Here is a 15,257-nt window from a genome sequence, read left to right on the forward strand (position 1 = left end):
CCACAGCAGTGTTGGCAAAGGTCCCTCGAGGCCTAAAGAAGGTGGAACATTTCCTTTCCTACAAATCTTGGGCCTCCTGTAGGACACTGGCCACCTTCCCATGTGGCTGTCTTTTCTGTGTTCAGTGCGCCTCCTAGGATTGCGCATAGCCAGGCTGTGGGGCCCTGAGCGGAGGTCTGGCTCTGCCCTTTGTCTGGGGTAGCCTGTGGGCATGGACCCATTCCATTTTGCCTTATTTAGCTCAGATCTTTCTGTCTGTGACTCCTTGCTGGCCTCCTCAAGCTCCCTCCCCCAGTGGGCCCTGCATTCTCCAAAGGCTGCATGGCACAGCCTCTCTCCTCCTTTGTTCTGATGCCATCTTGCCATGGCTAGATCGTCAGACCACCTGATCCTCTGGGCACCTACCCAAGAACGCCTCACACCAGCCTCTGGGGCCCCTGTTTATGCTGAGCATCCTGAGGCCAAGCAGGACCATCCCCACCTGGCCATGAATCCATTCGTAACCACTGGGATGATTCTCTGGCCAGGGAGATGAGAGGTAGAGGGAGGCATGGGCCAGGAGCCAAGATCTGTGGCCCTCAGTACCTTCAAAGGCCCGGGGGACTTTGAACTTAGGTACCCTGGAGGCCCATGAACTTGAGGATTTGCAGCCTAGAGTACCTGTGGCCATAGGTGTCTTCAGCTCAGAGGCCCTATAGCTTCCCGTACCTGCTGACCTGGACCAGCTTCTGGTATGTGAACCTCTCTCTAATCACTCGCTTTGATGGGTATGTGCCACATGCATTGCTGTTAGGACATGGCATAACCCTCCCTCCCTGGAGACCCTGTTTCTGAAGACCCGTTTCCCAGCTCTCCACATTTCCCCTCAGAATGTTGCTTTCTAATGGATGCAACTTGTGACTTCTGCCATGTACCTGAGGATCGTGAATGTCCGCCTTCACTTCAGCTGTCCCTCTCTGCTCCCTGTCATCCTTGACCATAGTCAGTACACTGCTTATCTCGTTTCTTATTCAGGGCCAGTCAAACAAGCTGGAACTGAGGCCAAACCCAGATGGCCCACTGTCAGAGACCCTTTTCTGAGCTCAAGTAGATCTCTTCCCCAGCCCTCTGAGGGAAGCAGCATAGTGTTGTGGTTAGAACTGCAGGCCCTGGGGAAAACTTCCAGGGTTCAAACTCTGTCTCTACCTCTTACTTGCTCTGTCACCCCAGGCAAGTTGCTTAACTTCTCTGTTCATCATCTGTGAAATAATGGCAATATTTTTTTTCTCCCCCCTTTGGCATTTACTTCTTGTTCTTTTTTAATGATTTTTATTTTTTCCATTATAGTTGGTATACAGTGTTCTGTCAATTTCTACTGTACAGCAAAGTGACCCAGTCATACATATATACATACATTCTTTTTCTCATATTATCCTCTATCATGTTCCATCACAAGTGACTAGATATAGTTCCCTGTATTATACAGCAGGATCTCATTGCTTATCTACTACAAATGCAATAGTTTGCATCTATTAACCCCAGACTCCCAGTCCATCCCGCTCCCTCCCCCTCTCCCTTGGAAACCACAAGTCTGTTCTCCAAGTCCATGAGTTTCTTTTCTGTGGAAAGGTTCATTTGTGCTGTATATTAGATTCCAGATATAAGTGATGTCGTATTGTATTTGTCTTTCTCTTTCTGAGTTACTTCATTTAGTGTGAGAGTCTCTAGTTCCATCCATGTTGCTGCACATGGCATTATTTTGTTCTTTTTTATGGCTGAGTAGTATTCCATTATGTATACATACCACATCTTCTTTTTTTTTTAATACCAAGTTATTCAAGTCTTGTTTTATTTTGTTTGTCTTTTTTTAGGGCTGCACCTGTGGCATATGGAGGTTCCCAGGCTAGGGGTCCAATCAGCCCTAGCTGCCTGCCTATACCACAGCCACAGCAATGCCAGATCTGAACTGCGTCTGCAAGCTACACCACAGCTCACGGCAACTCTGGATCCTTAACCCACTGAGCAAGGCCAGGGATCGAACCCACAACCTCATGATTCCTAGTCAGATCCGTTTCTGCTGCACCATGATGGGAACTCCTATACCACATCTTCTTAATCCATTTGTCTGTTGATGGACATTTGGGTTGTTTCCATGTCTTGGCTATTGTGAATAGTGCTGCAATGAACATACAGGTGCATGTATCTTTTTCAAGGAAAGTTTTGTCTGGATATATGTCCTAGAGTAGGATTGCTGGGTCATTTGGTAGTTTTATATTTAGTTTTCGGAGGTACCTCCATCCTGTTTTCCATAGTGGTTGTACCAATTTACGTTCCCACCAACAGTGTAGGAGGGTACCTTTTTCTCTACACCCTCTCCAGCATTTGTTATTTGTTGGCCATTCTGACAGGTTTGAGGTGGTAGCTCATAGTAGTTTTGATTTACATCTCTCTAATAATTTGTGATGTTGAGCATTTTTTTCATGTGCCTGTTGGCCGTCTGTATATCTTCTTTGGAGAAACGTCTCTTCAGGTCTTTTGCCCATTTTTCAGTTGGGTTTTTGGTTTTTTTGCTGTTGAGTTGTATAAGTTGTTTGTATATTTTAGAGATTAAGCCCTTGTCAGTTGCATCATTTGAAACTATTTTCTCCTATTGCATAGGTTGTCTTTTTTTTTTTTTAACGGTTTCCTTTGCTATGAAAAAGCTTGTCAGTTTGATTGGTCCCTTTGGCTTATTTTTGCTTTTATTTCTGTTGCCTTGGGAGTCTGACCTAAGAAAACATTTGTAGGGTTGATGTCAGAGAATGTTTTGCCTGTGTTCTCTTCTAGGAGTTTTATGGTGTCTTGTCTTATGTTTAAGTCTTTAAGCCATTTTGAGTTTATTTTTGTGCATGGTGTGCAGGTGTATTCCAGTTTTATTGCTTTACATGTGACTGTCCAATTTTCCCAGCACCCTTGCTGAAAAGACTCTTTTCCCTATTTCATATTCTTTCCTCCTTTGTTGAAGATTAATTGACTATAGGTGTCTATAGGTTTATTTCTGGGTTCTCTATTCTGCTCCATTGGTCTGTATGTCTGTTTTGGTGATCAAGGGCAGTCTTAATACTACGACACTGGGTTTTTGGGAGGATTAAATGAGATCAAGTGTGGAGAGTGCTGTTGGGGTTGCTCACCCAGCTGCTTCTGAATCTTCTTGAATATCCATCATCCATGTCTAAGAATGTGTCCTGAGAGAGTGGCCGGGCATCTTATCCAAGCCAACGGGACCCCCAACCACAATCTGCCCCCAGATCTGCCCTCAGCCTCTCACCCCCGCAGAGGAAATGCTGCCCACAATAGATGGTGCCGAGACTCCCTCCCCAAAAGCGTGTCTGTGATGTCCCTGTAGGTCCCTCTGCCAGGGGCCTGAGAGGGGATGGAAGGGCTGCCTAATGAGAGGGTGCAGGCCTCTGCCTAATCAGGCCATCCCAGAGGCATCTTGGAGAGGTCAGCCTTCTATTTATAGTTAACCTTCTTTGCATTACGGACCATCTCTAATTGGAGAGCTCTTTTTATTATGTTTTCTTTATGTTCTTTTCATGTGGATGAGTGGAAAAATAAATGAAAGGGGAAATCATGGTGTGGTGGTTAGGAAAACGTGCCAGGGAAAATGACAGGCTTTGTGTTCACTGCCTTGGTGGCATGGCTGGGATGTCCAAGGGCATCAGAACAAGACCTGGCCTGTCTTGGGTGGTTTCAGGGTGTTCATAGGGCAGGGCACCTGCAGCTATAGGAACTGGCTGGAGCTTGAATCTTCGCTTTGCCACTGGCTTTCTGGCTGCCCCTGGGTAGGTCCTACCTCTCCAGGCCTCACTTACCTCTAAAATGGGGTAACAGGCTGACTCAGCTTCCTAGTGGGCTGAGATCACACAGTCTCCTTAGAGATGCCAAAGGACAGCTTAGCAGCAGAAGAGGCTGAGGCCTGGTTCTGGCCCTACCCTAGGGCACAAACCCCTGTTTCCGTGCCTTTTGGAACCCAGAGAACTACTGCCTCTTCCCGTGGGTCATGGGGTTGCAGCCACAGTGCTCCCTGTGCACGAGTCCATTTTAGGAGTGTGGCCTGGCATTTTTCACTGTAGAGCAAGGCCTGACTTATTTTAAGCTGGGTGGAACAAAGGGCTCGGTGTCTCTGTGGTCTGTGGTCTGTATATGTGGCAAGGCTGTGGTGGGAGGGACGCCTCTGTGTCCAGTTCTCAGCCCTCATCTGACCTCCTGTGGGTCATGCCTGCAGGGCTGCCCATTCTCCACCCTGAAGGTCTGGCTCACCTCCTCTCAGGGTAAGTCTGTCTGTGACCCTCTGCCGAGGGTCTTGGGCAAGTCAAGGCAAATGCTAGGGGTTGGCTTAGTAGCCAAGGTCATATCCAGAGACTATGGCTAGGTCAAGGTCACTTAGGCAGAGCATCTTATGAGGTGGAAAGCTGGGGGAGGATACAGGCAGGGGAGGGCTCAAGAAGGGCTTTTGAGGAGTGGGGGTGGGGGTGGGACACATAGTTGTAATACTTGAGCCAGACCACCTGGGTTCAAGCCCCAGCCTGGCTAGGTACTGGATATTGTGTGACCTTGGATAAGTTATAGAATCTCTCTGTTCCTCCGTTTATTCATCTGTAAAATGTGGTTAATAACTGTTACTTGTATCAGGGACCACTGAAAAAGTTAAGTGAGTTAAGTGGAAAACACTTAACAACCCTAGCTGGCTCTTTGCTGTGGCTCAGACCTGCCCTGGCCCTGCTCTGTCCCTCTGCAAGGAGACAGTGGGACAGTCAGTCACCTGTGACTGCTCACTTCCCATGAGTGGCAGGAAAGGAAAGATCCCCTGCCTTGGGGCTGGCATCCTGTCCTGGATGCTTCACTACCCGTATGTGCAGCCTATAACAAGTCACAGGGCTTCTCTGAGTCAGTCCCCTCACTGGCCATGTGGGGACCATGGTCCCTACCTCATGGGTCATTTGAGGACTGGGTGGGAGAACAGATGGGAAGACCCAGGCTGGGGCCTGCATACACTAGATTCTCAACTCCTCCCACAAAGCCTCAGTGACTCATTGGCTTGCAGGGGACCCAATATAGCATGCGCTGCCAGTTTCATTTTCTTAATTTCTCACCAGTCCACTCTCCCTTTGCCAGTCCCACCTCCTTTAACCTTGCTCAGGCCCCTGGACATCTGTTGTGACTGCTCTTGTCCATCCCCACACTCAGAATGAACTTTAGAATATATGAATCAGAGCACGGCACTCCCTGCCTACAATCATCTATGGCTCCCTACTGTCCGGGTTAAGGTTCAGATGACTTGACCTGATCTATTAGACCAATGTAATCTGTCTCTGCCTGTGTCACTCCCACAACTGTCCCCAGCACATACCATGCAAGAGCTTCACGGAGTGAATTTTTCCCTCGAAATGACTTGTACTTTCCATCTCCAACTTTCCTGTACGTAGTTTATAAAATGAGCTGGATTTGGCCTCTGAAAACCCTCCTTCCTTCCTACTCTCACCTCCACCTACTGGAAAAACTCTCAGGCATGTTCCAAATCTTTTCCAGCCACCCTCACATAATCAAATGTCTATCCTATCTAAATCTCTTTCTACCTGAACACAGAAGCCTGCAATGGAGACAGAAGGTTGTGGAATGCCTGTCTCTTCTTTCTTGCTCTGGCTCGTCTTCCATTTGCTGGCTTCCATGTTGTCCATCTCTCTGGGGATGGACCAGGCTTGGGGAGTGAGGTGGAGAGGGGCATAAGAGGCCTGAAAAATATTTTCTTAACACCAGAGCTGGGATCTGACATCCTGGCCTTCTCTGTGGCTGGTATATAACTTCTGGATCTTTCTCAGCTGGGCACTTTCATGGGCTCCTCAGAGCCCTTCCTCATTCCCTCCCCACTAGGACCTCCTCATGTAGTTCTCTGGCATGGAGTTAACCTCCTTGAGTGAACTTGAGACTCAGCCCGGCCTCTTTATGTCACTCCCCTCACCTGGAAGGAAGCTCTCTTGGGCAAGATCCCTTCTGTTGGGAATTTGGGCATGAGTATGGAGCCCACTCTCTGTAGGCATCTGAAAGCCACTGTGATAAATTGGGATGTTGACCTTCTAAGAATGAGCAGCATCCTTCAGAGGGTTTGAAGCAGAGCAGTGAAATGATAGATGTCTCCCACATCAGTCCAGGCAAAAGATGATGGTCTTTTTCCTGGGGCAGGAGCTCTGGAGGACAGGGGAGCTGGCCAGCTTGGTGGTGGAGCTGATGAACTGCTGCTGGTTTGGATGTGAAATGCGATGAAAGGAGAAGAGTCCAGTGTTGTGGGTTGAGTAACTGGGTGAACAGAGGTGCCAGCTGTTGAAAAGGGGATGTCGGGAGTGGAGCAGGCTGAGGGGGGCAGAAATCGAGGGATCGGTCTTGGTCCTGCAACATTTGAGATGTCACTCAAGTGGGACTGTCAGGAGGCAGAGAGATAAATGCAGGGCTTCCACCAGCACATATGGTGCCTTTGTACAAATGAGAGAAGGGAGTCCTTTCCTTCAGGTAAACGTTGCTTCCCAGCAGGGCACATGGCAGAGCACAGCTGGACCTCCGCGAGTCCCCTTGGCCATGCACCCTTCTGCAGAAAACAAACTGCACAGCTCTGCATGGTAGCCCTGGATGTGCAGGCCCGGAGCTCAGGGGAGCATCTGGGACTGGGGAGGAGCTATAGTGCATGGGATATTTATTTGGATGCTGTGTGGGAAAGCAGCTCCCCAGCCAAAGTGGGAAAGAAGGACCAGGTAGGCGGGGAGTCCTTCCTCTTCAGGGCCAGAGCTTTCCTTCTCTTCCTGCAGGCGAGGCCCTACTGCTTCCCTGCAAGGCTCAGGAGCTTTAAGCCCCTCGGTCCTGTCTTCTCTGGGTTCATCCTGGGGAGTGGCGCACAGGAGCCAGTGGGGTGGAGGCATCATCCTCCCTCTCTCTTCTCACTTTCCATCCTTGATGCAGGGATGCTGACCTCTGTCACTGTGCTGATGGCCACAGTGTCTCCCAAGGGGCTCCACAAACAGGCTAAGCACCAAGATAGGGGAAGGGATGTTTTGAGTGCCCCCTTGGCACCCAACAGGGGAGTAGCAGGAGTTGTCAGCCAGGCCACACGGACCATAAAGGGTGGAGAAACAAGCAGCCAAGTGTTTGGTAGAGGGGTGGTTGGCATCAGACTGGGTTCAGAGCCTGAGGCCAGCTCTTAGCTGCTGGGTCACCTCAGAAAGTCCGTTAGCAGCTTTAAACCTCAATTTATCCTATAAAATGAGGATGATAATAGTATCTACCTCATAAGGCTGTGATGAGAAACAATTGAGTTCTTTCAGATACAGCACTTAGTACAGTACTTCAAATTGTAAACACCCACGCCATCAACATTAGCTTATATGGTGTATTCTGGAAAAGCCTTTCCCAGTGGAATCCCAAAGCCCCCTGCTAGTTGCTGACCAAAGCAGGGAGGAGAGGAAGTGGCAAGCAGCCTTGCTGAGCTGATGAAGCTTGGAGATGCTTCTTGCCTCCCTCAATTGGGCCCTTGAGGGCTCACATCCCCAGACCCTTGTGGAGGTCAAGCTTGAGTCATGGCAGCTGAATGGGGACTCTCACCTTTGCTAACACTTCGAGGGAAGGCAATTTCACAACTCCTCTGGACTGCTCTAGAACTGCACAGCCCCCACCTTCTTTGTTTTCTTGCAGTTGCACACAAGACCTGATCTTACTGGTGAATCCTTTTCTATCTTCAGAGCGAAAGGAAAGTTAGTTCAGACCTTCTCTTCATCCACTATGGGGTCCTGAGCCCCTTTAAAAGTCTGATGAGTGCCTCAGACTCCCCCCCCCAAAAAAAATCTCCCCAACACATATGCTGACAAACCAAATTTTGCAAGATTCCTCCTCATTTTTTAGGAGGGGTCCCTATTTTAATTTATGATTAAACTGGCAGGCTCTGAAGTTGAATTTCTTAGGTCCCAATTGTGCTTCTTTTATTCACTAGCTGTGAAACCTTTAGCAAGTCGTGTCACATCTCTAAATCTTGGTTTTCTGATCTTTAAAATGGAAGCGGCAATAGTGGTTCCTTCATAAGGTTTTGAAAGGGTTCAATGTAGGATGACTAACTTAGTCCAATTTGGGACTTTGCCATTTTTACACTAAAAGCCCCACTTTCAGGGAAATCCCTCAGTAGTGGACAAACCAGGACAGTTGGTTATCCTAGTAAATAACAAAATGCCTAGAAAGCAGTATCCCAGTGCAGGGAGTTCACCCAGCTTTCATCACTGTCAGCGGATACCATTGGTCTTTCCCCTAATTAATCCATCTGATAGAAATGTTGACCTCAAGATCAAGAATCTAGAGTTGGGTTTACCACTCTGTCCCCATCCTGCTCTAATGGCTTCCTGGGCAAGCCTCCAGCCTCCCTGGGCCTCAGTTGTTCACCCATCAAACAAGGGAGATGAACTTGAGAGTCACAGGGGATTCTTTCCACTAATGCCTGTACGATTTATTCAGGGATAGCCTCCCAGTGTCTGGTAAGGCCGCCTTGAATGTGGAAGGCACTAGGTATGCACTTGCCTGCTTGACATATCAATGAGAAAAGCCCACATGTCTACTCAGGGAGAAGCCTGGATTGGAAATTTCATTGGCACCTCTTCCTAGCCAGGCCTCCTTTTTAGGGGCTGAGCAAAGGGGGGAAACATGGAGACCCTTTTCAGTGTGACCATCCTGAGAATTAAGCAGCCCAGCATTTCAGACCCAGCACCTAGAGCCGAACTTGAAACGTGGTAGGTGCCCACCACACATTTGTAAGGTGAATGAATACATTTCAGTCTGGTGATTGAATCAGAATAGCTTGGGAGGGGCCGGTATGGTCTCCCACCAAAGGTCATGGATTCCCAACCCCAAGAGTGTCTCTCTTAGGTGACCCAGCAACTTCCAGACCCAAGGGCTCCAGGGGCTGTCACTGCATGAGTCAGCCCGGGGAAGGGCATCCAGGTAGTTTCAGTGAAAATGTCGGACACAATTCTCACTGCCTGAGAAGGCTGGTAATCAAATCCCTATTGCATCTCATAATTTACATGGTGCCATGTGGCTCTTATTCATTTTATTCCTCTTTTTTTTTCCTTGGGAAATGGAAGCTGTCTTTGGGAGGCCACAGGATCCCTTCTTGCTGCACCAACACCTGACCTGGGGTGTCTACTGGCCCTTGACATCAAACACAATCCACTCTGGAATTAGGCATAGAAATTAAGTCAGTTTTCAAAAATTTTGAGCAATAGATTATTTTACTGAAGAAATAAATGTATTCCTCTTACTAAGAAGAGCTCTCAAGGAAACAGACGCATTGTGTCCAAGGTACCAATTTCTTCATGAGGAAAGTTGAGGAGACACGCTTTCATTTATGCCTTAGCAACTAAGGTGAAAACATGCAGGTATGGATTGATTTGTCACAAATCACGTGTTTGTAAGTGGAGAGTGTCCAGAACACCCAGCAGCTGTGTGAGGGCTCCCGGGGCTCATCCTGGCTGCTGATAGGACTGAGGTGAAGCAGAGGGGGCCTTGACAGGGCCCCTCCCATCTCTGGTGATGGAGTTCCCACTGATTTTGTGCTGGCTTGTCAGGACCTGTATCCACCAGGCTGTACACCCACAGGACGGAGCTAGCTGTGCCTTGTCCACTTGCTCTGGGCCCTGCACTGCCCATTCCTGGATCTGGCCCAAGTAGATATTCCACAGATGCTTCCAGAATTTCATTGAATTGTCCCTGCAGCCTGGGGAGTAGAGTATTTACACAGTAGGCACACACCATTCTGTCGATAAAAGCTCTCCCTCCTCCTGGCCATCTCAGAAGGGAGGCCTGTGGGGAAGCGCTTGTGTTACTCTGGGCCCCAAGCCCCCAGCCAACGGGCTCCATTGATCCGAGGGCTGTCTCAGTCCATCGACTCACCCACAGCCCCAGAGCCAACTGTACTGAGCAGATGTGAAATTGGATTCCCTGCTTCTCCCTCCCTTTGATCCCTTCCTCCCACGCATATTGGTGGTTGGCCAGCCAGTGTGTGTTCTCGGTGCTGGGAACACAAGACAGGCAAGGATCCTACTAGAAAAGCTCTTTATTGAGGTGCACTGAAAAAGAGGTTCATCTTTGCTCCTCAGAGAGATTAGGTGCGGGGACTTGATTACAAGTTACCCAGAGAAGAGGGCATTGGCCACTGTGGGCCTCTGGCATACATTCTCTCTTTTCTTGGTGCCCTCTTCCATCCATTTACTTGGATACCCATCATTCTCCCAGGCAGCGTCTCCCCTGCAGGGGTGGGCCCCGATTTATTGAGGCCAGTTAGCACACGCCATCTACCAGGCCATAGATGGCCAAGGGGTGGATCTCACCCAAGCTGGGTCAACCAGACCAGGGGACTTTTGAAGATCCCCTGAGACAGGTTTTCTTGATCATCTGAAAAAAGACTTACTGACTCTTCCGGATGGTCAGAGCACAGACATGGGTTTGAAGCAACTTTGACCCATTTGCAGCCTGGTGTATGGCTGGGCTGGGGATGAAGCCCATGGCCAGAGTCTGGCAGGCCTGAGAGAATTCCAGGGTGGTGGAACCAGTGCCCTGCCCGAACCTCAGCTGGAGCCTCAGCTACCTCTGGACTCTGAGGTTACATTAGCCAACCCACTCTCTTTACTGTTCTCATTAGTTTGGGTTGGATTTTCTGTAACCTCCAGCTGAGGACATGCTAGCTGATCTCACTAAAGAACTTCCGTTCAGGTTGCAAGGTCAACTGAGGCTTCCTATGTTCAGGGGAAGGAGGACCAGGCAGCTGGTTGCTGACCCATTCAGCAACAGCCTTGCACCCACCCCCAGCCAAGGAGAAGTGGGAAAGGGCCCTTAATGTGGACAGAGGAGCCCAAGGGAAGCAGGTCTGGTGAGGGGAGGGCTGGAGCCAAGGTCCCTGGCCCTTAGACTGGCTGGAACTCCCTCAGTTTAACTCTACCTGACTGGTAAATGCAGAGTGCAAGTCCACTTAAAGAAATCAGAGCAGCTGCCACTTCAAAGCAGGAAAGATGTGTGTAGGTGGGTGGGGAGGAGGTGGGTAATTATGCAGGGAAAATAGTTTTCTTGATATTCTTCTGGAAATGTGCGTGGAGCAGAGGGAGTAGCAGGAGAGACGACAGGAGAGGGAAGATGTATTAATAGAGGGTGTGCTCTCCGATGGGCCTCAGCAGTAGCGTGTACAGCACCTCCCATGCTTATCTGATGACAGCCCCCTTTTTCAGACAGCATCTGAGACTCCATGGGACACCCCTGGATGTGGACTTCAGCCATGGGTTGAGTAAAGTATTTGTTGGGAATGACCGAGTCCTCCTTGTGTGTGTGTGTGTGTGTGTGTGTGTGTGTCTGGCTTTTCCTCATTACCACTGGAGCTGGGCACCATTTGCATTCCACATCTGGACTTTTCATGCTCTGGAGAAGGAAAGAGGGGATTAAATTTAGCAGGGGAGGGGCTGCAGTGTGCTCAGGAGAGCTCGACATGCCATCTCTTTGCCCCCTTAGGGACATGCCCACTGATTCCACGTCCCCAGAAAGCCTTGGGTGGCAGAGGGATGCCACCAAACTTTGAGAACTCTGAGTTTGTGAATGTTGGATGCCGATAATTATCCAGCTGTGAGTAAGCTGAACATTTCTCGGGGCTATTTCTGCATAATTATAAATATTTAAGGATTTTAAACTCCCAGGTTATGCATTGAGGGTATTATTGGAGCAATAGTTGGCTGCAGAGCTGGAAACACAAACATCTTTTCATTCTTCCCTCCTGGAGCACTTAAAATATTTAATGGAATTCAAAAGAAAAAAGTTTCAGTTGAGGTTAAAAAATAAAAATAAAAACCTGGAAGCAAAGTCAGCTGCTAATATTTCTAAATAGCTCTAAATCCAAAAAAAGAGAAGTGTGACCACTTTACTTAATTGTGGTGGGTTTGTGATGCATTTTTCTCTATGGATTAGAAAAGCAATTACCATCAAACAACCTACTTGTACCTTCATTGTGATAAAATGTTCCCTCTAATGGGGCTGACTTGCCAAGCAGTGGGCCTTTTAAAGCACTAAATGCTTCTGGAAGCATTCTCACGTGTGAGGCGCCTCCGTGTGCACTGAGAGCCCAGGGTTCCTGCCCTTTAAGGATCTGTCATGGCGCAGGGGGGGGGTTCTTAATAGGAGATGGGTCCTCTGAAGCAGCAGCTGTGAGGGAGGCCTCTGATGCCCTGGCTCTATCCAGAGGCCCTGTGATGCTTGAGGCCAGCCCAGCCTCCTACCTGCATACCCAGGTGGCCCCATCCTGCTCTCCCATCCACTGAAGTCGCACATCTCCTCAGCTGCTCCCCACCTGCAGTCCTCCCTTCACAGGCATCACCCCATAGAAACATGCTCACCTCTCTTTCCATCTCCTGCTTTGAATCTGCCCCCTCCTGCCGCAGCTTCCCTACCACAGGTGTTCTTGCTCATTCTCCAGACCCCCCAATACCTCTGGAGACCATGGCTCCTGTACCCTTAAACAAAGCCCCCAGCCTTTGAGGCTCCTTAATGCTGTCCCCCACTTCCTGGCCCTTGTTCTGGGCCCTGACTCACTCTTCCCCACTTCAAAGACCTGCCTTCATCTTGGATAACTTTAATGAGGTGTGAATGACCCATCCCACCAGTCACAAGCTGCTTTGATGCCCCTCCACTTTCTGCCACATCAAGGCTGGCATGACCAGACTGGATCCCGAACAGTCTCGGCCACTAAACTGACATCTTGGCTACACCCAGCACTCTGTGTGTCTCTCATCTTCTGCCCCTGAGGAGGCTCTGGTCAGCAGCCCAGAGGATCTTGTGTCCCCTCATTTCCATCGGGATCCTGTAGCCATCCCCCTGTCTCCCCCTTGGGCCTCTGAAGCCCAGTATCTCTATCCCTCACTCCCAGCTGCTGCCATCTAAGGCCCCTGGCTGGGCAGGGAGCTGCTACCTGGTGACCCTACTAGCCAGCCTGGTAGGAACCCAGCCCCGGATTCCCTCGCACTCCCCCCACTCCACCCCTGCTTTGCCCCAGTTCCTCCAGTCCCAGCGAGACACCTGTGAAGAAGAATTGATGTACAAATTCTTCAGAGCGAAATAATGAGGGTTTCATTTTCCTTGATCTGTGGGCAGCCCGCAGGGGGTATCCTCTGAGAACCTGGGGCTGGCATCCCTGCTCCATCCCTGCTTCCCCTGGGTGCCAGCCAAGCAACATCTAGAAGCTGGAGGTATCACACACAAAGGTAAGTCAAAGGGGAGCCCCATCTGGGAGGCTGCACACCCCCGGAGGTGCATCCAGCCGCTGCCCACTTCCATCCTTGGAGGTGGGAACGGGCAGAGGATCTGGGACAAGAGGCACAATCCAGGAGGACCCAGGTCATGGCTTCACATGGAGTTCTCTGCCCCAAAGGCTGCGGACCCTGCACGCCCCCTGGAGGCTGTGAGAGCAGGGGCTGCACAGCGAACACCCAGTAGGGCGCTCCCTCCAACAGCCTGCCCATCAACTAGAAAAGTACTTCCATAAAAATGGGCAAAGGACAGGAAACAGAGACATTGAAAATGAAACACAAACGCCCAATAAAATGTTAAGCGGATGTTTATATAGGCAGGATCTTTTGCAAACCCTTATGGAGTATTCCCATTCCACAGATGACTAAACTGAGGCATAGGAGGCTAAGTGACTTACTCAGTAAGTGGCAGGGCCAGTATCTAACCTGGCACCCTGGCACCAGAGCCTAGGGCCTTACTCCACCAGAGCAGTTCTCAACATTTCAAAAATATATATTCCGGCTAAAAACCAAAGTGCAAATCAAAACAATTCATTCAGTAAATTAATTTATCCTCCAAGTATTTGTCAGATGCCTGTTGTGAGCCAGGCCCTATTCTGGCTGCAGGGGAATAGATACCAAAACACACAAAATATTAAGCTTACATTCCTGTGGGGGGAGAGAGAGAGACAATAAACATGAAACCATATTCTATGGCAGATGGGATAAATGTGGGGGGAGGGAATAGCAGGGTGAGGGGGAGAGGGAGGGCTGTTTAAATCATGTGGTCGAATGGACCTCTTGAGAAGGTGGCGCTTGAGCAGAGACCTACAGAAAGGGAAGGAGAGAGACTTCCAGGCAGAAGGCAGGTCCCTGAGGCAGTGCTGAGAGCTCTGTCCATGTGGACAGTGGCGATTGGCTCCTGTGCGGCCTCTTGGTCCATTGCCAGTGCCCAGAGCCACACTAGATGTTTAGGGAGGGTAGGCAGACTTGCCTGCTAACTGTTAAGTAACGATAACACCTGTTTTTGCCCTGGGCATTTGCTCGCTTCTTGCAACTGGTCCCATGCGACAACTCTTCCCCATGTGTGTCAGCAGAAGGTGGGGGCGATCTGAGGAAGTAGAAGGGAAGCCCTCACTAATATCTGGGTGAAGATAATTGACCCACATTCTGGCCCTCTGAGCTGGGACAGCAGCACAAGGCAGCACTATAAAATGCGATAAGAAGTTTGATGATCAGGAGGGACCATCCAGCCCACACCCCAGACTCAAGGAGGGCAGCCTGCCCAGGAGCCTGAGGGAATCGGGGGTGAGTGCACTGGGCACCTGCCCCTGGGCCTGGCCGGACCCTGGGTGCCTAGGCCTCCATGCTCTCTCTACCCTGCTAGATGTAGGCAGCACCTAGAATTCGCAGTGAACTGCCCTTTGGTGAGCTCCCTGTTTGCTGGCCTGGTGTAGAAAGGCCAGGCCATGACTGTTGTCTGCATGGCCTACTTTCCTCCAGAGACAGAAGCCCAGAGTAAGGTCAGAGGGAGAGCAAGTGGCCCCAGAGGAGGCGAACCCAGTTCTTGCCCAATGCCTGCCATGCTCCTTCTTGCTGTGGCCAAAAGGCCATTCTCTTCCCCACTGGTCTGACCTCATCACATCCCTTTGAGATCAGATGAATCACTCTCTAAAAATTGCTTATGTTTCATATGGTGAACTGCCCTGTTGTTCAGTGCTGAGAACTTCCGTTGATTCTTGTGTCCACCTGGGCTCTTTTGAGTCCTGCTTAGACCACCTTAAGAAGGGGGTTTCAAGATGAGCATAAACTAGGACAGAGCACAGAGAGCAGCTGAGAGGAAGGGCCACCCTGGGGGCCAGCTGGTTTCTCCGTGTCCCTTCCAGGGTCCCCTAGTCTCTTTCTGAGATGCTTTGCTCTCCTCTCTCCACCTGCAGTTCCTTTGTTTCT

This window comes from Phacochoerus africanus, chromosome 8 (genome assembly GCF_016906955.1).
Source record: "Phacochoerus africanus isolate WHEZ1 chromosome 8, ROS_Pafr_v1, whole genome shotgun sequence".
Classification (NCBI taxonomy): domain Eukaryota; kingdom Metazoa; phylum Chordata; class Mammalia; order Artiodactyla; family Suidae; genus Phacochoerus; species Phacochoerus africanus.